This window comes from Panthera pardus, unplaced genomic scaffold (genome assembly GCF_024362965.1).
Source record: "Panthera pardus isolate Hobbes unplaced genomic scaffold, ASM2436296v1 HiC_scaffold_6, whole genome shotgun sequence".
In the NCBI taxonomy this organism is placed as follows: Eukaryota; Metazoa; Chordata; class Mammalia; order Carnivora; family Felidae; genus Panthera; species Panthera pardus.
This window is the reverse complement of record NW_026526991.1, coordinates 83,989,540-84,015,216: the sequence shown is the minus strand read 5'-3', so window position 1 is coordinate 84,015,216 and position 25,677 is coordinate 83,989,540. Positions and strand designations below refer to the sequence as shown.

The 25,677-nt window shown below is 37.4% G+C and overlaps 1 protein-coding gene across 8 annotated transcripts in view; it reads right to left on the bottom strand.

Annotated features, from left to right (window-relative positions):
• The window catches only part of SOX5 (SRY-box transcription factor 5), a 1,011,059-nt gene that overhangs the window by 618,071 nt on the left and 367,311 nt on the right, over window positions 1-25,677 (bottom strand). The window lies entirely within an intron of this gene.

The window sequence follows — 25,677 nt, the reverse complement described above, 5'->3', positions numbered from 1 at the left end:
TACACATTCACTTATCTGTTTCTAAATAGAAAATTGTTTTAAAAATTAGAATCTTAAGGAAAACATTTATTTTGTAACAAAGTCTGTTGTTAGAAAAAATATTCAATGAATTTACTGACTTTGAGATTCTTATGTTTTCCCTGTTACTGCCAACAACTAGAATAACCTGTCACTTGGTTTTGAAACTCAATAAATTTCCCCCAGTGAACTATCCATCATTTAGGCATAGAAATGACTTAATCACCCAGCATCTCATTAACTGAACTCTTAACCATATATTATTCTCATTCTCCTTCCTTAATTTTAGAAGATAGCATAGGATAATAAAACAAATGCATATTCCAGGCTTATTTTAAGGACCAGGTTCCAGGGAATATTCTGGGATCAGAATATTCGAACTAACACTCTACTCATTCAACACTCATATCCAAGTAATTGACAAGGTGAATAATTATGCAGAAACATAATGTTGACAGACTGCAAAGATCTGCAATCCTTATGGATGCAACATTATTCTGGATACTGTACTTGGATAGAAAAGTATAGTCTCTTCAATGTTTTCAACAACAGATCATTATAAATAACATATTTTTATAATCTTTTAATAATTTTTCTACTTTTTAGTATTTTTATTTTCTAATAAAATATTTTTCAACTAGGATATGCCTTTAGGCAAAAGCCTTTTATCCCTGGATAATCAATAACCGAAGGTTTTTTTTTTCCCCAATAATACATTTTAATATAAATTATCATTACCTCTAGAATAGTCCAGGCAAAAATCTATGACTTATTGCCATACACACTGCTCACTCAATCAAGAGAATAAAAATGAAACATCTTAGCTTTTAGCTTTACATGTGATTATTTTCTCCAATATGAAGATGCTAAAGTGATGAACATGTCAAAGGCAATTTTGTCTAGAAAAAGGCTGAGAAAATTTCATGAGGAAAAGTAATATACAAGAAATTATGTGAATGCAGTTAGACATGTTAAATTTTATACTATTCTTGAAGTTTTAATGATCATAATATCTATAGTAAGAAAAATAGGAATGAAAGAATATCACCATAAATCATATTTCATCAACTCTGATTGTGATGCATGTGGTAGAAAGAGAGCAGCTGGTGATCAGGAAAACAGGGGAAGTTAGGTGAACTTTATGACCTGTTTTGCCATTTGCATTGCACCCTATAAGTTCAATGTTGAACCAGTTAATGTTTATAATCAAAAAGTGATATGATTGACTTCCTTTGATTAGAAAGATCACTCCACTGGCAGTGTGGAAAATTGATGCGAGAGAGGAGAGACTGGAGGAAGGAAGATCAGCTAAAGACTACAAGGTGAAAGGATGAAGGAGGCTGAACTGAAATCATGGTTACATTGTGAGAGAGGGAGGAAGGGGTGGACACAAGAGACACTTAAGAGTAATGGACTCAATTCAACCCCACTGAAGTGTTTTTTTTGTATTTTTATTTGCCTAAATTGAATCGACTAAACATCATCAACATTAGTGAGAAGAGTAGCTTAATATAAAAAAAAAATTCTAGACAGTGAAAATATGATGTTTTTTAAAGGGAAGTTGTAAACATAATTTTTCAGAAGATGACTTCACATACACCCCTAGACACAAACAATAACACATTCATAAACATGCACACCCTTCACCTATAGAGCTTGAAAATTAACAAAGCATTTTCAAATGTATTACTCAAGAATCACAACAACCATACTGAAATAGTCATCATTATCCCTGCTTGCAGTTATCTGAAACACAGAGATGATTCTGTGTGCATGGTGTCATCAAATTGCGACATGATCCACTTATTAATCCCAGACCTTCCTACTCCAAGATGCTGTTATCCTAACATCAAGAAGTTTTGGTTTTTTTTTTTCTTTTTGCATGAAAGAAAGTGATGGACTTCTAGGAAAGCTCCAAAGGACCTTTTCTAGAAAGCCTTGAATCTTCCACTTATGAACCATATAATGTTAGTCAAGCAAATTACTTCTCACTGAACCTTAGCTGTTGTGAAAATAAAATAGAAAAATAGACTAAAGGTGCCTTCAGCATTGCCTAGCACTCTTCTAATTCCAACCCCCCCCCCAGCTCTATATGAAGCAAAAATGTCACATGGACCATGTTTCACTGCTCAAGTTTGAAGTATATAGAGGTAAACTGAATACACAGGATATGTTTACTAGAGCAGATTGCATAAATATGAGAGAGTCTGTGCCAAGGCCAGATGTTTACTATTAATGAACATCAGCTAAGGAGACCAAATAAGAATAATAGAATAAAAACCAATTTAAGATTAGTATTACAGAGGTCAGGAGATGAAAGTTTCAAGTAGTGGTTATACCCAATAGAATCAAATGTTGCAAAGAGCAAAAGAGGAGTGATAACTCATGAAATTTCATTGAATTTGAAGATTTAAAACGAAAGTTATTTCTGGGGCACCTGGGTGACTCAGTCAGTTAAGTGTCCAACTCTTGATTTTGGCTCAGGTCAAGATCTCACACTTCATTAGATGGAGCCCCACGTTGGGCTCGCAGCTGACAGTGCAGAGCCTGCTTGGGATTCTCCCTCCTCTCTCTCTGCTCTCCTCCCACTTGTGCGCTCTCTCTCAAAATAAATAAATAAACATTTAAAAACAGTTATTGTTCATAATAATAAAATTTGCCATCCATAAACTTGGCAAAAATTTAAAACTTACAACATATCTGTTAGTTAGGGTCCAGGGAAAAAGGAAATTCACACTTTGTTCTTCAGAATATCAATTGAAGCAGTCCAGTATTCAGTAACAAAAGCCCCAATATGTACACCCCTTTCCCAACAATTCCAAATTGAAAAAATTTCAAAAAAAAAAAGCTCATAACTCAACAAAGGATACAAAAGTATGATTTTGAAAAAAAAATATGATTTACCTGAAAATTTAGTAAAAATCATTGATGAGGAAAATGCTGTTCTGAGCTTGAAGACATGTTATGTCTTCAACAACAGTGGCAGTAAACAGAAAGAAAAAGATAAGCCAAAGAAACATTTTTAAAACTCCTGAATCTAGGGTGCATCCCTGGAATTTGTTTTTCAGTAATTAACTTGATAAAAATCCTACTGGAGTTCAAGAGCTTTTGACATGTTTTCTCCAGTATGCTTTTATTAAAAGAAGTACAGTAGACCAGAACCTCTAGTAAATAGACCAGGTACTTCATAATCTCTAGCTAATCCAATGATATACAAAGGTTGAGGATGCTTCTAGATAAACAAACTAGTGCCTATGATTTAACCACACTCATCTAGATTTAGCCAAAATCGTCTTCATAACTGAACAAGTGGTTCCAAATTAAGTTTGATGTATGAGAAGACAGAGTTCGAATATTGACTATTCACACCAGATTTCCCCCATATAGAGTACATGAATCTAAATGCCATGTATCAGACAATACCACAGAGCAGAATTTTAAAATAGCAAAGAGAAACAGGAATGAAGAAGTGTTGACCGGTTTTATCAGGAAAACTGCAAATTATCATACCCTGCATTTCTGAATAGAGAAAAAGTATTATCTCAGAATCCTCTCAGGACAGAGACACAAGAGTGGGAAAATTTTCACTTATCCTCTTGGAAAATACACTGTCTGGCTAACCAGGTTTATGTAAAGAACATATCTTGTTTTGGAAAGGAATCCTGCCCTTACTCCCTTTTTCTCTCAAAGTTATGGGTTACCTATTTTGTCCTCTGGAATCTTTAACAACAAAGGTACTTGAAGACACATTTTCAACAGGTCTCCTTCAGCTTAGAAGAGATAAGGAGTCATTGCCTGGTGGGTCATCCACTTCCGACAGAGAAGGGTGACCCAGATGATGGGCACTGATGCCCTCAGCCTTCTTCACTTCAGTAGGATTTGTCTGGCCTTTTTTTGGTTTGTTTCCAATGTAGGTAAATGAGCTCTGCAAATATTAACCAGTGTCAGGCATGCTGTGAGCCTCTTTCTAATGAGGCCCTAAGGATGTGAGCTGGAGGAGCTATTTCAGCTGGTCTAAAGGCAATACCTAACAGTCAGACTTTTAATTTCACTTAAGTGCAAACCAGAGAAGGGTAGCCCTGGAAAGCTTTTTAAGTATGAAGAAATATGCTCAAATCATAGCATAATCTAGTTAATGATACAATAGGGCTTTCAAAAATGACCTAAAGCAAAGGATAAAGCAAATGATTTAAAAAAAGAATCCCAAACTAATAACACTGCATTAAAAAGGTCTGTTATTTTGAAGTGCTCCTTTGCAGACACATCTGCATTTATCTTAATAAACAGTAGGCTTTCTCATTCAGGTTCTGGGAGGTAGCCATATGACAATGATCTTGGTGCCAGAGTTATTTGCCGATACTGCATTAGAGAAGATCAAACTTCAGTAATGCTCTTTTTGTCTACTCATCACACTCCTGAATCTGGGCCTTCTCCTAAATTAATTCTCTTCTTTATGTACTTATTCAGTGCTTTATTGTGCAATCTCTGTCTTGTAGACTGATGCCAACATTACCCGGTTTGGGTTCTGTGCACCTAGAACAGAAGGATTTTGTCAGTCTGAACAGCAATGTAGAGTATGAATGCAGCCTGGATCTTCAAAATGTTTTTCTGATAATGATGATGAATCATTTCTGAAAGGTTAGTGACAGCCAATGAAAAGGTGGAAGTAATTATTTTTTTAACTTCCTGTTCAGTAAAATGACCTCTCCTATAATTTCCCCTGATTAAAAAAATGTATATATGGATTTTTCTTTCTTTCTTCCTTTCTTCCTTCCTTTCTTTCTTTTTCTTTTTCTTTTTCTTTTTCTTTTTCTTTTTCTTTTTCTTTTCTTTCTTTCTTTCTTCCCTCCCTTCCCTTCCCTTCCTTTCCTTTCCCTTCCTATCCTTTCCCTTCCTTTCCCTTCCCTTCCCTTCCTATCCTTTCCCTTCCTTCCATCCATCCATCCATCCATCCATCCATCCATCCATCACTGGCTAGCTAGTTAGCATATCCCAAGGCAGAGAAAAGCAGCAGGAATCCCTGGCTCTGCAATTTGGAAAATGACAAAAATGGCAGAGAAATTCAAATCACTCACCAAGATAAAATTAGCTCAAGAGAAGAGAAATAATACAGTAGAAATTAAATTGCATAGTACATGTTATAGGTTATTGAGTGGTTTATTACAAAAATAAACATATATATTTGCCCATGGGGCAACTAATCTTTTTCTATGTATATCTTAGAAAATAATCTCTAGTCAGGAAATATTCTATAAGTTTGTACCTTTCATTCCATTCTCTCCAGTGAGTCCCGTGGCACACAATAATACTGTGTTCTACGACATAGTACACACTAGCTGTTATGAGACAGAGTAATACCCATCGGTAGCAATTGTAGATGATGCTTTATTGTTCAGAAATACTAAATTCAGAGTGTATAAACTTAAAGTGTTCTTTCTTAAATTACTGTCAAATCTAAACATTATAATAATATATGCTTTCCTTTTTTAATTAAAAAAGCTCCAATGCACATACATATTTTTATCTAGTTTCTCACTCCTAGGCATATAATATTCACTTTTGAAACCAAAATGATCATTTAACTCGTTTACCAAGAAGAAAAATAGTAATTCTATTTCACCACATGCCCCATGAAACGCCATTAAAGGATCAATTATAAATTAGACTCATCTGTCCCAGTTGCTAATTATACTAGGTGTCCAAATAAGCAGTTGATTCACACCAAATCACTGTCAATGTGCTAACTAGCAAGCCAGCACTTTTCTGTGTCTATAACTATTTATGACAAAAAAATGAAAACTGAGGAAACAGATGGAAGAATAAAGGATACTTTTTACCTGTTATGTGAATGCTTCCTGCCACAACATATCCCTGCTTTGTTCTCCCACTTTTCCATTTTAAATTAGTAGAATTTGTTAGTAAAAAAGAGTTAACATGCCATTTGCTCATTTAGTTCAAACACAGAATTCTGTGACATAATTTTAGTGTTAATATTGAAAAGCACTGGGGGCGCCTGGGTGGCTCAGTCAGTTAAGCATCCGACTTCGGCTCAGGTCATGATCTCATAGTTGGTGAGTTCGAGTCCTGCATCAGGCTCTGTGCTGACAGCTTAGAGCCTGGAGCCGGCTTCAAATTCTATGTCTCCCTCTCTCTCTGCTCCTCCCCCGCTCATGCTCTGTCTCTCTCTCCTTCAAAAATAAATAAAAACATTATTTTTTTTAAATATTGAAAATCACTTATGACAATTCTTATTGTTCAAGTAAAAAGATATTTTGAAAGTCATATTTTTAAAAAGCCATAATATAACTAAGCAGTATGAACTAAATTGTTTGATTTTAAATAAGCAATGTTTTAGGATAGAGGAAACTAAACATATTTCCATATATCATACAAATACCCTCACCTTTCATCATTTGTTACAAGGAGTACAAAAATATAATAACATTAACATTTTCAAAGTACAATTCAAAGACCTTTTGGGTATACTCAGTTAACACTTGATATAAATTTGTGTGTGTGTGTGTGTGTGTGTGTGTATGTATATACATGCACATCTGCACGCATGCACGCACACACGCGCACACACACACACACACACACACACACACAGAAATGGAATATTACTCAGCCATAAAAAAGAATGAAATCTTGCACTTTACAAGGATGTGGAGGGAGCTAGAGTGTATTATGCTAAGCAAAGTAAGTCAGTCTGAGAAAGACAAATAGCATATGATTTCACTCATATGTGGAGCTTAAGAAACAAAACAACTAAGCAAAGGGATAAAAGAAGAGAGAGAGAGGCAAACCAAGAAACAGACTTTTAACTATAAAGAACCAACTGATGGTTACCAGAAGCGAGGTGGGAAGAGGCAGGGGTGATGGGTGAAACAGGTGATGGGGATTAAGGAGTACACTTGCTGTGATGAGCGCCAGGTGATGTGTGGAAGTCTTCAATCATACCGTACACCTGAAACTAATAGTACCTTGTATGTTAACTAACTAGAATTTAAATAAAAACTTTAAAAAATATTCAGTGCACTCATTTTCACTTCTTTTTTTTTAATGCTTATTTGTTTCTGAGAGAGAGATAGACAGAAGAGATAGCAGGGGAGGCGCAGAGAGAGGGGAAGAGAGAATCCCAAGCAGGCTCTGCAGCTGTCATGCAGAGTCCAACAGGGGGCTCAAGCTCAGGAACTGAGAGATCATGACTTGAGCCGAAACCAAGAGTTGGGTGCTTAACCAACAGAGCCACCCAGGCACCCCTTTGCCTCTTTTTTCTAATGGATAAAAAGTGGTGTAAGTAAAAATGTATATGCAACTTCTTTTGCAGTTTTTGATTTAGAAAGAAATACAAAATAGTTGTATTTCTTAAAGTCATAAAGTAAAAACAAGAGCTCATCGGGGACCAGGGGCATTCTAGGCAGACAGAAACACACAGGAAAAGATGTGTTTGTAGGTTGATATGACTAGAGTCTGGGGGAGCCCAGGTTGGAGAAGAAGGGAATACAAAGAATGGTTGGTTAGAAAGAAGAGTTAATGGGGTAAGCAGTGTTTTAACCAATGCAGACTTTTTAAACTATACTAAGAAGTTTGAACACAATCTAAAAATACGAAGAAAGCTAGCAAAAGATTTTATGGAAGGCAGAGATACCATAAAGATCTAAGATATATGTAGAGAATATCTTAAAGAAAAGCAAGACTGGAGGCAGGAAGACATTTAAGGAGGAATTCTAATAACCCAGGAAAACAATTAATAGGATGGGTGAACCTGGCCAGTGGGAGAAAAGATGAAGAGAAGCGGCTGGGCTGAGCAGAAATTTAAGAGAAAGAACTGATATTATATGCAGGGGAAGGGTAATGAGTTGGGAATGACAGCCAGGTTTTTGGGTTAGTGTCATTTGTGAGGAACATATGGAAAATTCAAGAAGAGGAGTAACTTTTTAAAAGAAATTTTCCTAAAGTTTATTTATTTGAGGGGGGGGGGGAGAGAGAGAGAGAGAGAGAGAGAGAGAGCTTGTGTGCATGAGTGGGGGAGGGGCAGAGAGAAGGAGACAGAATCCCAAGCAGGCTCTGCAGCTGTCAGTGCAGAGCCTGATGTGAGGCTCAAACTCACGGACTGAGATCATGACCTGAGCCAAAGTTGGACACTTCCTCAACTGAGTCACCCAGGTGCCTCGAGGAGTAACTTTGTTTCTTTTCAGAACAGCAAAGGGGATAGTGAGTAACAATGAATTGTTTAGAACGTGTCACATTTGAGTTGTCTGTGAGATATTCAACAAACGTGTCCAAGAGGCCAATGGATATACAAGCCTGCTATTCAAGAGAGAAGGGTGAAGTGGAAATATAAATGTAAATGTGTGTGTTGTTAGCCTATAGTTTGGATAATAACATCTTGCATGTGAATGAGATCCTTAGGAAGTATAAAGAAACACAGGACACAGAAGCAAGGACATGAACACAATTGCGGCTCTCCTAATTTCTTAACCCTAATGATCAGATTACCCAAATTTTGACGAGCAGCCAACTCACTTTACTCAGGTCACCATTACCTATACTGACATTTCTTTCTTGTTACTGTCTTCCAATGGGTTTTAAATTTCAATCATATTTTTGCTTCCTTTAATTTTGTTCTATTTATTTTCCCTTGAAATTATGCTTTTAAAACTTACACACACAGTTACATGCTGAGCTAGTTCATTCATTTAACTAACGCATAAACATTAGATGATTTCAACTTCTTTGCCCCTAAAAACAGCATTGCAATGAATGTACTTTAACTCACATAAGCAAAGTACATTTTTTAAGAAAGTTATTTCTTTATTTTGAGAGAGACAGTGTGAGTGGGGGAGGGACAGAGAAAGGGGAAGACAGAGAATCCCAAGCTGGCAGCACAGAGCCGATGCGGGGCTTGAGCTCACGAACTGTGACATCAGGACCTGAGCCAAAACCAAGAGTTGGATGCTTAACCGACTGAGCCACCAGACGCCCCAGCAAAGTGTTTTATAAGAAGGCATTTACTTGGAGACAGAATGGCTGGGCTCTGAGGTGATCCCACCCTTATGATTTCAGGAAATAGGAAATAAGGTAGAGAATTACTAGGTGAATAGAAACGAGGAAAATAGCTACTGAAGGAAATAATGAATATGGACATATGCTTAAGTTGTAAATGTCATTCAGTTGCTATTATTAACATCTTCCTTCCTTTTTTTAAGCTAACTTTGTTCTATTTAGTTTTTCTCCATGTAATATAAGAAGGACCAAAAAATAACCATTATTTCCTCATGATGTTCTATCTTCGACCTTTGGAAGATGACAATAGTTCAATGATAAAAAAAAAAAAAAAAAAGAAGAAGAAAAAAGAAAAATCATGAAGAAATAAATTTGGGATCTAATGTAGATTATGTGCTTTTCTTGCAGTATTGAAATGCATATTAAATCTTTGAAAGCTGCAAAGATTGTTATTTGAGTTTAACCCAATATTTGGCAAACTTATGTCAGTTAGAAGCCTCTTCCAAGCACACCTATTAACAATTTACAGAACTAGTCACCTGTGGAGCTGGCTGGAAGAAATAGCTTAACTCAGTGTTCACTGTTGGGTTGATAAAACCTTCAGGACCCTTGGGACTTGCCCCTGGCATTAGGGGTTGACCCCCTCCTTCGAAACTATGCCCCTGACCCTCCACCATACTGGGACTTCTCAAGCATATACTAGAAGGGAAACAATTTCTTCTGTCACAAAATACTTAATCCTAGGTGGATCTGTAGAAGGTACACATTTTCTTTGCCTTCCTAAAAAACAGGAACTTGTTATTCTAAACCATATTTAGTTTGTTTCCGATCAGCTCAGCTACCAATATCTTTATTTAACAAACATGCTGTAATGCTTACCATGTGGTAGGCACTACTGTCTAGTGATTTACAAATATAAATTTACTAAAGCCCCCAAAGACTCTATGGGAAAAGTGCTCTGACTATGCTTCGTTGGCAGAAGGGTAAACTGAGGCTCAAAGAGATGAAGGGAAGCAGCAGAGCCAAGGTGCAAAACCAGGCTGGTGCAGGCTCTTCTATCGCCTCATTTCTGTTTTCTGGTATCAGTATGTATTATTTAACACATATAGGGCGCCTGGGTGGCCGAGTCATTAAGCATCTGACTTTGGCTCAGGTCATGATCTCACGCTTCATGAGTTTGAGTCTTACATCTAGTGAGTTCGAGCCCCACTTTGGGTAAAACACGAGCCCCACTTCAAGTGGGCCCTGCTTCTCTCTCTCTCTCTCTCTCTCTCTCCCCCCCTCTGTCCCTCCTCTTCCTGAGCCACACTCACTTCAGCCCATCCTCTCTCTCTCCAAAAAAAATTAAATTAAATTTAGTTTAATTTAAATTAAATATATATTCAATCATATAAACTCCAGTGTGTATATATACATGTTTTATATATTTATATCTACATATTTTATATATTACATGTTTAATATACATTTAGATTTATTTATATATATTATATAGTATACTATAGATATAGATATACATAAGGTAGTTGACCTGACAAGAATAATTGTCTAAACTTTTAGAGTTAAACTGTCCCTTTATGGTGAGATCTTAAATTGATTCAGAATTGTGCTAACCTAATCATGGCCACACTTTATTTTCTATTAATAACAACAAAGCTAGGCTTTATTATGTTTTTCCCACCAAATGTGTGTCATGGCCATTTACAAACCCATTTGGTACTATTCTTATCATTGAGGTTTGTTTTCTTGCTTTTTAAAATACATTGCATTGTCTTACTTTAAAAAAAAATCTTCAATAATTGCAAGGAAGTGGGGGGAAAGATCAATGACCTGTAATTTATATTTCAATAGAGATACTAAAATAAGCTGCTTTTATTTTTTAATTTATTTTAGAGAATGGTTTTTGGAGCCTTCTTTTGACAGCTACTATAACCCTATACTAAAGCAGGAACTGCTTGGAAAAAAATCTCCCTCTCCCAAAATATCAATAAAATGAGCAGAAAAAATTAGCTTCACAGCAGGGCACTTTAATGAGACACAGAAGCAAATCGGACAAGGCAGATAATATGATGCCTTTTGGAATATAATAGAGAATAGAATTAGCAAGTATAAAAGAAGTCCCATCATTGTGTAAATCAAACTCCCAGGGGGGAGGAAAATCTTATATATCTATGAAAGATGGGCAGGCAGGCATGTGTCTATAGCTACTAGGGACTCATTCTTGTGTATGTATTTATGTATATAAATGCAAATGTGTCTGTATATATTATCCTATGCAGAGCCTAGTATGCTATCACTGTTGTGAATAACAGCAAATAAACATTATTACTACAATCTGAATTTCCATGGAGAGAGAAAGAGAGAGGGAGGGGGAAAAAGGGGATGTGAAGCTCTTGAATGGAATGTAAAATCTCCCTTGTAGACAAATCAGCTCCTTCCAAAAAAAATGAAACTAAATTTTAGAGGAGAAGGAAGTGATTCTTACAATGAATAGTAATGACGGCATAAATAATTAAGGATCCCTCAAGATTAAAAAGTCCTTCTCAAGTAAATAAGTCATTTTTATTATGACATACCTCAAGGTTACCAACTTTTGCTATCTTCTCACTTAAAAGAATAAGTTATTTAAGTTATTAAGTTATTTAAAATTCTATGCGTGGAAAAGTGACACCTTATAGAAAACTTCCTGAGATCTGTTTAAGTTTCCAGAAAAAAACTTCACTTCAAATAATTATGGTCACAATTCATCAACTGTAAGGCAGACCATAGACTTTAAAAATTCAAGCTCTCATAGCAAATTCTTACTCCAAATCAGTTCCTAACAAGTAGATTTAAATAAGTGATATTAAAAGATATTATACACGATAGTTCTATTATTTGCATATTGTCTTCACAGTGTTTCCACAGTATTAGCACCTTAACACAAAACGCGTTTGATGCCGATACAAACTAACAGTCATTTGTTCATTCAATATTTATTTCATACCTACTTTTCAACTATGCTTTACAGCTACTATATGGCACTAGAGTCAAGATAGAAAGTTAGACAAGAAATGATAAGCCGGAAAAGAACAGGACTCTGGAGTTGGAAAGACCTAGATTACAATGCCAAATGCGATACTGCATAACTGGCTTTGGGCAAATGATTACTCTCGAGAACTTTGGGGTCTTCTAGCTTTTGCCTACATATGCCTCACTATACATATGTACTATGCTCTCAATCTGACTGACCTATCTACCCTCTCCCCCATAGTCCCAAGGTTGGCCAATTTTATGCGTAGCTATTTGAAGGGCTAGAAGAAGGTGCTCACAAGGTGTATATTTGTCTCAACCACAAAGGGTATTCTAGATGAAAACAATAACAGAGGCTCATAGACCAAGTCTAAGGACAATGGGTTAGTTTCAGAGGAAAGTGACACTTTTAAGCACAGCAGGTTATATGGCTTAAGATTGTTTCCTAACCTCACATTTTTTCTCAGGGGCTTGTGCCAGAATCTGAGGGAAAGAAAAAGAGAGAAATGAAATAAAAGAGCTGTTTCACAAAATTCATGGGCAACACTAAAAACACCAGGCCACCCTCCTTTGCAGCCCACAAAACAGCAGGCAGCATCATTGCAAGGAGAGGGCCACATTGCAAGGAGCTCATAGGGTGTCCGATGAAACTGCATTAGTCAGAGCAAAGGAGGAGAAACAGCAACCACCACAGGATAGGGCAGATGCCACGTTTGGGAGCACAAGCGAGACACATTCTCTGGTGGGAAGAAGCCAGGAGAAGAGGCAGGAGTCACTCTGCTTTTCCACATAAGGAAAATCTTATTTTGCCCTCAGACGTACATTGCTATAGGAGATGTAGACTTTAAAACTTGTCTTAGGAAACTTTGTCACGTAGTACAGTTTTTTCCTGGTGCCATTTCTTAGCCCACTGCAAACCTATCTCCTCACATATGTACATATTCAAAATAAGCATTAAAACTTGAAAATCAATGAAGATTTATACTACTTAGTTTGCACTTAAGCAAAATATCTCCATGGGTTTTTTTAATACACAAATTACCAAGTGCATTATGAATACATATGGCACAAAATACTCTTCCCAATTATCAAAAATAGTGGAATTTTGGCTCTCACTCATGCAGTCAGTCTATTAGCCAAAGTGATCCTCTGGAATCAGAGGACACAGCATATTGGGATGCCACTAATGAGAAACCCCTGCCAAGTCACTGTACCTGCACCACTTCATCTGCAACATCGTTACACATTCATGTAAAGTTTGGGGATACTGACCCCTTCCCCCAAACCACCATAATGAAGGAATGTGGCTTGGCTAATAGCTATCCTGCTGAAACACCATTTCCAAGCCGGCTTAGTCCAGCGAGGCTCCAGAATACAGTGGTTCTCGGCAAGTGTTGTTAACAGCTAAATTAGAGTGCCCTAGAAACAGGACAATATGAAAACTGGATAGTTTATTCCCCGCATATTTTACCTGTAAGTATTTATCTCCATCCTCGGAACATATTTTGGGGCCATCCCTAGTCGTAATTTTAGTTGTGTGTGTGTGTGTGTGTGTGTGTGTGTTTTCTAAAAGGAAATGGACGCTTTTAAAAGCTCTAATTAGTATTTGGTCAGCCCTTTAGGAGGTAATGTAAGACACAGAACCTGCTTTCAAATACCATCTCTGGGGGTCACATCATATAACATAAAGATAATGTGTTGGGCAGTGGAGTGTGCACAAGGTACTGTGGAAGCATGGAAAGAAGAGACCCCTGACATTCTCTGATTGAGGGGCAAAGTTCCCACTTTTACAGAGAAATCAGTATTTAAGTAAAGTCTTGAAGTTAGGGTTGAAGTTTATGAGGTCTTCCAGACAGAAAGAAATCTAAGCAAAAGGAAAAGAATGTGGGTAGGCATGAGAATACAGAAACACGGAATTCTGAAGAGTGACAAATAAGTTCACTATGGCTGGAGAACTCGTGTGTCTGTGTGTGTGCGCGCCTGTATGTGTGTTAATAGGCTTGGAGGTGGGAAATAGAAACAAAGTCTAGGCCCCAAACCAGTGTATGCTTCTCTATGTCTGGATTTAATGTGCCCTACAGAATCTCAGAAGGATTTCAAAAACATGAGTAACAGGGTAACAATACCTTTTAGAAATTTTCTGTTTGGAATGGACAAACTGACAGAGGGAAGCCAGTAAGGAGGGCAGCTCAGGAAAGAGGCGGCCGGTTCCCTCTTGGCAGGAAAGAGAAAAATATCTGAGGGAGAAGCAGAAAGATGCAGGAGATTACTGTCCCTACCGTGAAGAGAATGTGAGATTTCACGTATCAGAAATTTCAAGTAAGTTAGAGAGACGTAAACAGCCCCAATAAAATATAGTTCATTATGCTATCAAAGCATAGTTTTCTCAAGAGAACAAGAAATATTGTGAAGTGCTATGGACAGAGGTCCTAAATCTTTATTATTGCACCCTCAATAGGACATTATTAAAAGCACCCTAGGAATCTTTTCATAAAAATTAGGTGCTTCCCTTTGAAGTCCCACTTTCTATTTTAAATTCCGATAGCAGAAATTCCAGAAACTAAAAAGAAGATTTACTGGGATGAGAAGGAGGAGAAAAGCAAGAGAAGAGAAGGACCGTGAGGCAGAGTCCCGAAGGCCGAAGGCTGGTGCCTGGAATTCTCAGCAACACTCATGTGCTGCCTTTCCTCCCCTTTCACCTCATCTAACCTGTCACACCATCCCAGCCTCTCACACACATGTGGACACTTGAGTTTTGAGCCATAAATCTTGCAAAGTCTGTCAACTGACAGCCTAATAACATGAAAGGAGTATCTGCAAACAAGATGGTTTTGAGCCATTGCTCATGACCCTGAACAAATCAGGGCCTGGTTCCCCTTGCAGGTTAGAGCCTCTCCTTTAATCACGTAACCGGGCAGATTGATGTGACACTTAAGAAATAAGCCAAGAGGTCTCTGTTTTCCAGCTATCTCCTGGTCTCATTTACTCTTTCCCTAACAATTAAGTCCAGCTTGTCATATTTTGAGACCTAATCAATGTATAAATGAGGGGCAGCTGATAATCTGGCCTTTTCTGCCCTGTATTAGTTATTCACAAAGAAGGCAACCTTTTCCAGCTTTCTACCTGGTAATCATTGAGAAGCATTCAAATAACGACACAGTGAGGTTAAGGGCTAAGGCAGTGGTTATCAATCTTGGCTGCACAAAAAAATAATCACCTGTGGAGTTTTGGTGTGTGTGTGTGTGTGTGTGTGTGTGTGTGTGTGTGTGTGTTAGGGGGATGGTATTTTAATATTTTAATATAGATTCTTAAGTCTAAAAGCAAAACTAATAAATCAGAATTTCTGGGTATTGCACCCGGGCATTTTTACAAGAATCCACTGCACATTCTGATGTTCAAAGTTAAGAATAAAAAGGTATCAGCAATATATCCCCAATTTCTACCATCCATGGCACTGATTAATCCACAAAATGATGTTTTTCAAGGGAACCATGCAAAAATGCAGATTCTTAGGAACCACCATGGCCTGTTGCATCAGAATCTTGGGAAGTGGGCCCCAAAAATCTGAGTTGTGACAGCCTTCCTAGGTGAATTTTAGATTTACCAAACTTCTGAGAACCACTAGGCAAGGATTTCAAACGGCTGCTTTGTTTCCTATGTCAAACTCCAGCAGATACAATTATCACTTGGGGAATTGGAAGGAGCCTAAGGGACACTCACTGCGACCATGCCAAATTACTATTCCAGATATTAGTGAGGAAGGAGAATGTAAAACACACACACACACACACACACACACACACACACACACACACTCACACACACACACTCACACATACCAAAAATGAGGAGGAAATAAATCAGTTTCCTGCCTTAACAGTAGAGACACTGCTCAGCGGGAAAAATAATCACCAAGCGACCTATGAAGATTCCAGATTAACAGACAGAAAAATGCAGAGATGCTGAAGGGATTCACTGCATCCAGCCTTTTTTTTGACAGTCATACTTCTGGAAGTACTGTGCAGAGACTAAGAGCTACTTCTTCATTATGAAGCATTTCCTGGCAGACCCCACGTAAATGCCCTAAAGTGTAGGCCACAGTTGTTCTAAAACTAAAGGACACAAATATTCTCAACTTTTGCTAATTATATTTAGAATTCTACTTTAAATGCTTTACATGGTAATTACACAGCCCTCCTCGTCACTCATGTTTTGCCTTCCTGGCATCTCTAGTGTCCTTCATATAATAGGAATACTTTTCCAGCAGGGGTCCACATAATATTTTCAGTTAAACTGGAGTGACTGGGTGACCCCTCCCAAAGGGGAAAACAACCCCAAACCAAAATAAAACTAGGACATACCAAAAAGTACAATGGTGATTTGGGTTGACAGTGTTTCTTTGGAAGCAGTACTCTGCTCTCATAAGCTCTGTGTTCACAATGGTGGATAAGCTTCCAGTTTCCTGCGCTGCAAGCATAGCACACGCTCATGGAGGCAAAGGCTCACAGTCTTCTGCACCTACAGACTATAAATTCCTCCCATTGGCGCTGTTCGTCCCTAGTGGGCTCTATGAGATGACACAAGATCCCTGGAGCCAACAGTGCAAGGGCCAATTACCTTAGACCATAATGTGAACTGTAAGAAATATCAAATAAATTAAAAATAGATGTGAGCATTAATATTACCTGCTGACTGTACTAAAAACAAATGAAAGGAAAACCATTTTCGCTAGAGAGGACTTCCCTGATGTCACAGACCTTGTTACTAAGGCATCTCCACTCCCTCGTCTTGAACACCCTGTCCTGAGAACTGATCCCTCTATCATAAAGCTAGCTGGTTTTTCTTCCAAAGGCAAGGCCTGTCAGATCTCATCAAAAACAAACCTGATGAGACTCTTCAGACAGGCAAAAATTGAAATGTTTAAAAAGCTAAAAAAAAGGGGGGGGGGAGGGGAGGTGTGTAAATTTACTGGGGAAAGCACACTTACTTATCTTTAAAGATGAGCAGAGAAATACTCATAGAATGTATTAAGTAGTACTTAAACATATAGTGGTTTGCCCTAAGTCAAATCACCTGCCAGATACCAGTCCCATCCACAGACTGCTGTGGTTTAAACAGCCTGCTACAATAAGCACGCTTCCTCCCAAGCGACTGAAAGACTAGTGCAAATGAGCATGTGGCGTATAGCTCATAGGCTACAGAGTGTTTGATTTTAAATAAAGAAGGGCCACTGCTGAATCCAACATCATCGTGGCAGTGAGAAGTCTCTTCCTGTTCCCTCATTTTATATATAGTGCTCAGGACAGAGAAGTGAAGGTCCAAGGTAATCTTGGACTTAAACGTCCTAGGTTTCTCATATTTTTGACTCCCCCATCACTCATCAGACTGTGAAAGGTATCTTCTTCCCTGATAACTAGATTTGCAGCTGCAGGCTACAGACAAACAGCTTCTTCTTTTTTTTAATGTTTTATTTATTTTTTTTGAGAGAGAGCATAAGTGGCGAGGGGCAGAGAGGGGGACAGAGGATCCAAAGTGAGCCCCATGCTGACAAGCTGGCAGCAGCAAGCCCGATATGGGGCTTGAACTCACAAACTGCAAGATCATGACCTGAGCCGAAGTCGACGCTCAAATGACTGATCCACCCAGATGCCCAACAAACAGCTAATTTCTGATGATTTCCTGTCACCTAAAAGATTAAACTGTCGCTTTTGGCTGTGACAATTCATAGTACTTCACACTACATTTAGGGCAGCACAGCCAAGCTTTGTTTTCATCAATTTGGTTTAGATTTGATGACTGAATGGAGGAATCACAGAAGACTCTTTATCCAAACCTAAGTTGTGTTTGAAGGACAGTTTAGACCAAGGTAAGTAACAATAACCAGCATTTATTGGGCCTTTCCGTGGGCTAAGAGCTTATTACCATTTATTATTATTTTATTAAATTATTACCATGTATTCTTCTAACATTGTTAAGAAGGTGCTATCATTACCTCATTTTTTGACTGAGTTAAGTGAGGTAGTCTAGAGGTTAAGTTAACTTCTTTGAGGTCACATAACTGGATAATAAATGTTGGAGCCTGATTTCCAATACAGGCAATCTGATTCCAAAGACCTCTTTTGAAAATTGCAACATTGTGTCTCATTTAGAGAATACATTCAAAATGATCATGATAAAGACCCTAGAAAAATGTAAATGTGATATTTTGTCAAATGCACTGTGATACTTCATGGTTATTGTGTAAATAGAAGATCTTGGGGGCCATGAGTGTCAGAATAATCTAGAAACAGAATTCAAGGCCTCTATGTCCAAAATTTTCTCTTTCATGTATTTTTGATTTTGGATTTATAGTCATGTTATTATTTCTATATTTGATGGTTGTTTCTATTTTAAAGGTATGATTGTGCTCATGTCTCTCCCCCTTAAGTATATTCTGTGGGGGATATTTCAGACATTGTTCATATAGATAATGGTGGACAATTTTAGCCTGAGGGCTAAACAATGGGTCCTATTTTCATTAGTCTCTTGGGACAATTAAATTAATAACACTCAGCAGGGTCACCAGACTCTTGTCAAACCGACCATTGAGTCTTTCGCATTCAAAAGATACACTGCTATAATTGACCCAGGACTATGTTTTAATTTGTGTGTCCCAACGGGATCCTTGCCAGAACATCAGATTAAACCAACCCTAAATAGCTTTGCCATTTGTTTCAAGGATGAACATAGCACTTTAATTTTACAAATGGTGTATACTTGTCACCAGACTCCAAGGCAGCCCAGACAGGGGCGATGAAACTGTGAGCACTACCTTGACAACCCACAGAAATCAGTCAGCACCATTACCTGGGTGTCTATGTGGTTCAAAGCCACAGTAACAAAGTTCCTCTATGGAAGTCTCATGAAATAATTAAATATTCAGTGTCATCTTCAGATCATGAGTCAGGTCCGTTTTTAATTTGGAAAGTATGATCACACTTTCCTTAAACACAGTATCAAAACAAGAGCATGATTTTTTTTTTAATTTAAGCACTGCAGTATCTGTTTCTACTCACATTCATTTTTCTTTGGTCAAAATATCATGAAATGAAGAGTTATTAGGATAAGGATAATGTAGTGAAGGAGGCCCAAATGCAAAGACCTAGAGAGGTCATTTGAGTGAGTGCCATGGGCTCGTGGGTCTGCAGTGAACTGTTGAGTAAATGCCCTCCAGAGGAACAGCAGATACTCCACTGCTGCCCACTGTTCAGCACAGAAATGGGGACACTGTGTCCCAGAAGATACACTTCTCAAGAAAAGTGAGAAATACAGATTTTTAGATGACATTTACTGGTGTTTAAAGTTGGCAATTACTTCCAAAATGATTCAAAAAACTGTGTAGGCAGATTTGGCCCCTTGGTAAAAACTCTTGTTAAAACGATTTAAGGAATTTTTCTTTTGTTTTCCTTCTACAATTTCTTTTTGTATAGAAAACAAAGCTAAGTTACTTAGCACCTACTATGTTATTGAATTATATGCAACCCTATACAATAAGTTTAATTATTCCCATTTTACAGATGGGGAAACCATGAGAGAGATCAAGTAGTGATCCTAAGATCACTCAAGTAGTGTTTTCATCTAGGTCTGCCTAACTTCAAAACCCGTGTCCTTCCCATGATGCCCATCTTTGATGGGCTGCAAGCAGGAGGGGTTTGGAGGACAATTTCACAGTGTATAATCTTCCAACAGCAAGGTTAATTTAAAAAAAAAGCAATGTAAATGGATAGGCTCTACCATCTGCAGGAAAAAGAACTGACCTAGAGTAATGGTTTATCAACATATACATGATATTATAGTGTCTCTTAGATCTAATTAAATATCTCAAAGGTTATCAAGAAATCTAAAATATAACTAACACAAGTTAAACTGTGAGCTAAATAAACATTTAACATTATAGAGCTCTTTTTATAACTCTTTATGTAACCGAATGGTATCTAGAAAACCAAAAGGAAAGGAGCCGATTAAAAAACAAACAAACAAACAAAAAAACCACAAAAAACCCTTTATTTTTTAACACTTTCCATGGAAAAGGTGCCCTGATAAGTTACCTTGATAGTTGGCTGAGTATTCTGGTCTATTTAGTGAATTACTGAATTAACTCTTCTAGGAGAGAGGAGGGTATATTTGCCTCCAAGCCTAGTGAAAAACGATCTCACCATACTTCAGTTAAAACTATCTCACTGCCTTCACCCTCCTTCCATGTCCAGGAAATAATCTTTAGAAACGTATTAACAAGTGGCCAAAGGAAACCTTTCTACTGACGAGATTTCTAGTTATCTTGATAATTAAATGTCTCGGCATAAACATATCTGTCAGCTTTTTGTATATTTGGTTAGCACAAATTACTCCCTGGGATCTACTGACTCCTAGAAGAACAATTGCTAATAAGCTTCTAAAGCTTAAGGCTGAGGATCTGTAGTTACTATACAGACTTTTCAAAGTCCCATTTGGCCCAGTTTGAAAGTTTGTAATCCCTTAACAATGCTGGGGCATGCACTGAGGCCCCTTTACACCTGGTATGCCTGTGTCTCCTCGTCTGTTCTCTTAGTCAACGTTCTTTCGGGTTTCTTCCTCAGCCCGTTCTCCTCCATCCAAATTTCATAAAGCATAAATTCAAACTGCATAGAAGTTAAAGCATCTCTATATGCTACAAATTTTTAAATTTCCTTTCTACATATATACATATTTCAAGTTGCATTCTTATGAGAATTTCAATTCTCTTCATGTAGCAGATATTGCAAAAGTTTAAGTAGTTAATGTAACTAGTATAATTCCATCACCATGCTAGTCAGCCCACTCATGGCCCAGAGTAAGCATGAAATGGGAGGTGTCAGTCTGTCATCTTCTACACTCAGATCTCATTGTGTCGCTCACAGTGTGAGCATCTTACCATCAGGGTGATTCTAGTGTTTAAAGAGAAGAATTTTTCATATCGCATAGCTCTCAGTACAAGCTGCCTACATCCTCCGCATCTCACCTGAAGAGGTAACAGATGTTATGATGCCAAAGGAAAAACTGGCTGCACTGCACATTGCTGAACAACAGTGCATTGGCCCTAATTATAGGGCTTACTGGGATTTTCCAAGAATTCATGATACCAGATATTCACCTTAAAATTAACTCTGTGAGCGGACTCCTTCAAGTGGGCTTGATTCCACTGAAATGCAAATTAGATAGTGCCTAGTTAATTATGATTCCTCTTTCTTCTCTACTCTTGGAGGTTTGAATATCATACCCTGTCATTCAATATTCAGTCAACCAATCCTGCCTCAACTTTCATTCACCGAGGATAACCAGGGCAGAATTTGTGACTGACTAGTAAGATACAGCTCACTAATAAACATATAGAAATAACAAATATAGATTCTCTTCTCCTTACCTATTTATACTGTTTCAGTGTATACACTTCGACTTCTATGTGATCATGAGTGTGCCTCACTTCCTCTTATATACAGAGGATCATAATAGGGCCTGCCTTTTAGAATTGTGACAATTGAATGACATGGTACATGGGAAGAACCTAGACTGGTGACTGGCACATAGTAAACAATTTAAAAACATTCAATATTATTGTTCTTTTTTTTTTTTTAAGTGTACTGGATATATTGTTCTAGGTTCTGGTAAACAAAAATGAGTAAGATAAAGATATTCCCTTTAGACAGATGAAAGTTTGGGGGGAAAGAAACATAAAATGAATGATCATAATTCAAAAGTAGCCTTCCACATATGCCTTCTTAGAATTTGGTCTTAGGGGCACCTGGGTGGCTCACTTAGTTAAGTGTATCCAACTTTGGTGTCGGGTCAGGTCATGATCTCACACTTTGTGGGTTCGAGCCCCACATTAGGCTCTGTGCTGACAGCTCAGAGCCTGTAGCCTGCTTTGGATTCTGTGTCTCCCTCTCTCCCTGCCCCTCCCCAGCTCGCACTCTGTCTCTTTCTCAAAAATAAACATTAAAGAAAAAAAAGAATTTGGTCTAGAGTTTTCAAATGGGTATGTTTATGACCTCCCCAGTTTGTAGCTCCACGTATGTACAATGTACAACTAACTCAACATTTTATTCTTGTATGGTGCCAGATTTGTTTTCTATGAAGTGCCTTCTATTCAGAATTAAATAGGAAGACAACTCATGGGTTGTAAAGAACAATAGAGCTTACATGCCTTGCATGCAATTTGTCTAAGTCAGAGTTTCCTCATCTATATTTTCATTAAATAACCTTCTTTGAATATCATCCTCTAAATTTTTAGAGATAATAGTTATAAATCAAGATCAAGAGATTTCAGGAGATGACAAGTGAAAATGACAATGAACAAATACTACCCTAAGGACAAAAAGGCATTAGTGAACCACAGCAAAACTACCCAAAAGGACAAGGTATACAATTTAAAGGGAAAGGTCTTTTTTAAATGCCCTGATTGAAGGAGGCCCATTTGCAGCTTTGGGCTTATTTAATAACATTAAGCAAGAACACTTAACTATCTACAAGAAGGGCCGAGAGCATAAATCAGACATCAGTCCACATATTTCAAGATCAGAGCTGTAAAGCAAAATGATTTGTGAGAGCAACTAAACAGTTCGAATATATTATAGCTTTTCAGAGAATACTTAAGCATATTAGCTGTCCAAATTAGGATGTTGTTACTGTTGATGGAGCCAAAAAGAAAAATATATGCCATTGAGATATTCTCCTTCTCACCTACAGGATACTTTCAGTGAAAGTAAAACTGTTTCCAACACATCTTAATGATGGATTTTTGATACAGATATAATTCATTGTAAAAGTCCTAACTATATGATTAGAAAAAAAAATCCAAATTTCCAAATGGTTAATTCTTATGGAAATACTGCCACATTTACCAGAACTATAATTTGCATCAATTATGAGATTTCTCCCACAAAGAAGCTGAGAACCATAATCTAGCACCAAAATGTAAGGCAACCACTAAGTATTTAGCACTGGCCATTCAAAAAAATATTTTGAATCCTAGTTTTCTTTCCAGTTCACAAACAGCTGACATTGCCACAATTTAAAAAAAACATATTGAAAATAGTATGCATGCGTTTTCTTGCATCCATGCATCCCATGAATGACTACATAGGTCCCCCTGTCTTTCCCCACAGATGCATTTATGTTGCATTTGCTATTGTTGCCAGTGCCCCATAAGGAACAGAACTGAACTGTCCTGCACGTAATTTGTCTGAGTCAGAGTTTCCTTATCTGTAGTTTCTCTAGACAGCAGATACCTAGTAAATCGTTTTAAATATATAGTGTATGAATTATCTGGGGCTTAAAGCAACATACTGGAAAAGTCCTACACACATGGAATATTAGGGACAAAAAGGCAATTTTCAAAAATTCCCAAATAATTCTTATCCAAAGTACCACATTATTTTACTGTTTTGATTGTGTTTTTCTATAATACATAACAAGGAATGGTTGCTAAATCAACATGGCTTGAGCACAGAATCTGGACTCAAACTGCAAGAGTTTAAATCCTGACTCCACCACTTTTTAGCTATACTATGTTGGTAAATGATTCGACTTCTGTGCCTCAGATTTTTCTTCTGTAAAATGTGGGTATCAGTAGTACTTCTTTCATAGTTTTGTGCATGCGAATTATTTGAGTTGATGTATTAAATTATTTGAGTTAATGTATTAATTTTTTATGCATGCAAATTATTTGAGTTAATGTATTAAAGCACTCAGAAGCGTGCCTGACATAGAGTTCCCACTTTTTAGGCAGTGATTGTTATTATTTACTTTACTGTATATATTTTTTCATATTATATGCATTGTCTTTGTTCAAAAGGTTTAATTCAACCAGGGAATCAGCAAAATGACTTGATTCTGATTTTCAGGAGGGCCTTTAAAGAAAAAAAATTACAGGATGGAAAAATGTACTAATCAAATGACATCCAGCCAAGTACCAGTGCAAACCAGAAAGAAATCTTTAGTAAAATAAGAGCTCCAACTTTGTTAATCTCATTTGTTGTATTATCTATAACAAAACTAAAGTTATAAAAAAAAATTATGCAAATACGAACAAAACAAAAATCCTGGAGAAATAACTAATATACTGGAAGATGATAGTAGAATCCCTATTCAAAAAGATTTCACCAAAAATTATTACATTTAAATTCAATATTGATAAATGTAAAGCTGGCAAGAGAAGCCAACACAATCTACCTGTACAAACATAAAAGCGAAAGAGAAACGGGTTCAAGCAGTTTAGATAAGGGTTTTGGCAGATTGTGAATTCAACATGAGTTAACATATTACATCACTTTCCAAACAGCTCATGTAATTGTGTGTGGCATTAATTAGAGTAGTCACTTCAAATAAAGATGCTAATAGCCTTACTACTTCTGTACGTTGAGCACAGGGGCTGTTTTGTTTTTTAAATTTTTTAAACGTTTATTTATTTTTGAGAGAGAGAGAGAGAGAGAGAGAGCACAAGCAGGGGAGGGGCAGAGAAGGAGGGGGAGACACAGAATCCGAAGCAGGTTCCAGGCTCTGAGCTGTCAGCACAGAGCCTGACACGGGGCTCAAACTCACCAACCATGAGATCATGACCTGAGCCAAAGTTGGACACTCAACCAACTGAGCCACCCATGTGCCTCGCACAGGGGCTGTTTTGATTCTGAGTGTTACAGCTGAAAAAAGAAAGGGTATTCAGGATGACAACCAGAGTGAGGCAGAATCTGGGTGATACATTATGTGCCTGAAGGATCTGGAACAGAAATATTTCAAATAAGTGCCTTCGATTATTTGAAAGATTACCACAGAAGAGGATTTATACTATTCTGTACAGGTCCAGAGGCAAAATGAAGTAGAATTATAGGAAGTTAGCTTTTTGGTTCAGAACAAGAAAATATATCCTCACACATAAAGCTGTTTAATGGACTGCTTTATGTGACACAGCGTTCCTTGTCTCTGGAAATCTTCAAGAAAAGTCTCTATAATGATTTATTCACTCAGTCAGTCAATCAACAAGCATTTATTGTTTTGTGATATTTTACACAGCAGTGTCTTAGTGCATAAAATCTGGTGAATAAAATAATGAAGAAGGATATCAGTGTTTATTAAGTGCTCACAGTAAGCTTGACACTGTGCTAGACACTTTGAAATACATTATCTCACTCCCCTTGTACAAATTCTTCTCTACTGCAGCCAGAGAAGTTTTTAGAAAGTAAAAATATGCTCGTGAATTCCCGCCTTAAAGACAGTTAGTCACTTCCCACTGCTAATACAACAGACAAGATTTAGTATTGCCTAAAGGACTCTGGTCCCATCTATTTACAAACTCGGCCTCTATCCAGCCATGCAGCTGGTTCTTAGGCCCTTCCACATGCCATATTCCCTCTGTCCACAGAGCTTTTGCACAGTTTCCTGCACCTGGGGTCATGTTTCTCACCCTTCTGTACATGGTTAACTCCTTCTCCTACAGACTTAACTTCAAATGGCACACTGTTAGGAAGAAAATGAGAAAACATAACCTAACTCCCACAAGCATGTAAAAAACTGTTATTATTTTGCATAGTACTGTGCACATCCTCTTCATAGCACTTACTATATGTAATTTTGGTTTTGATTGTATTG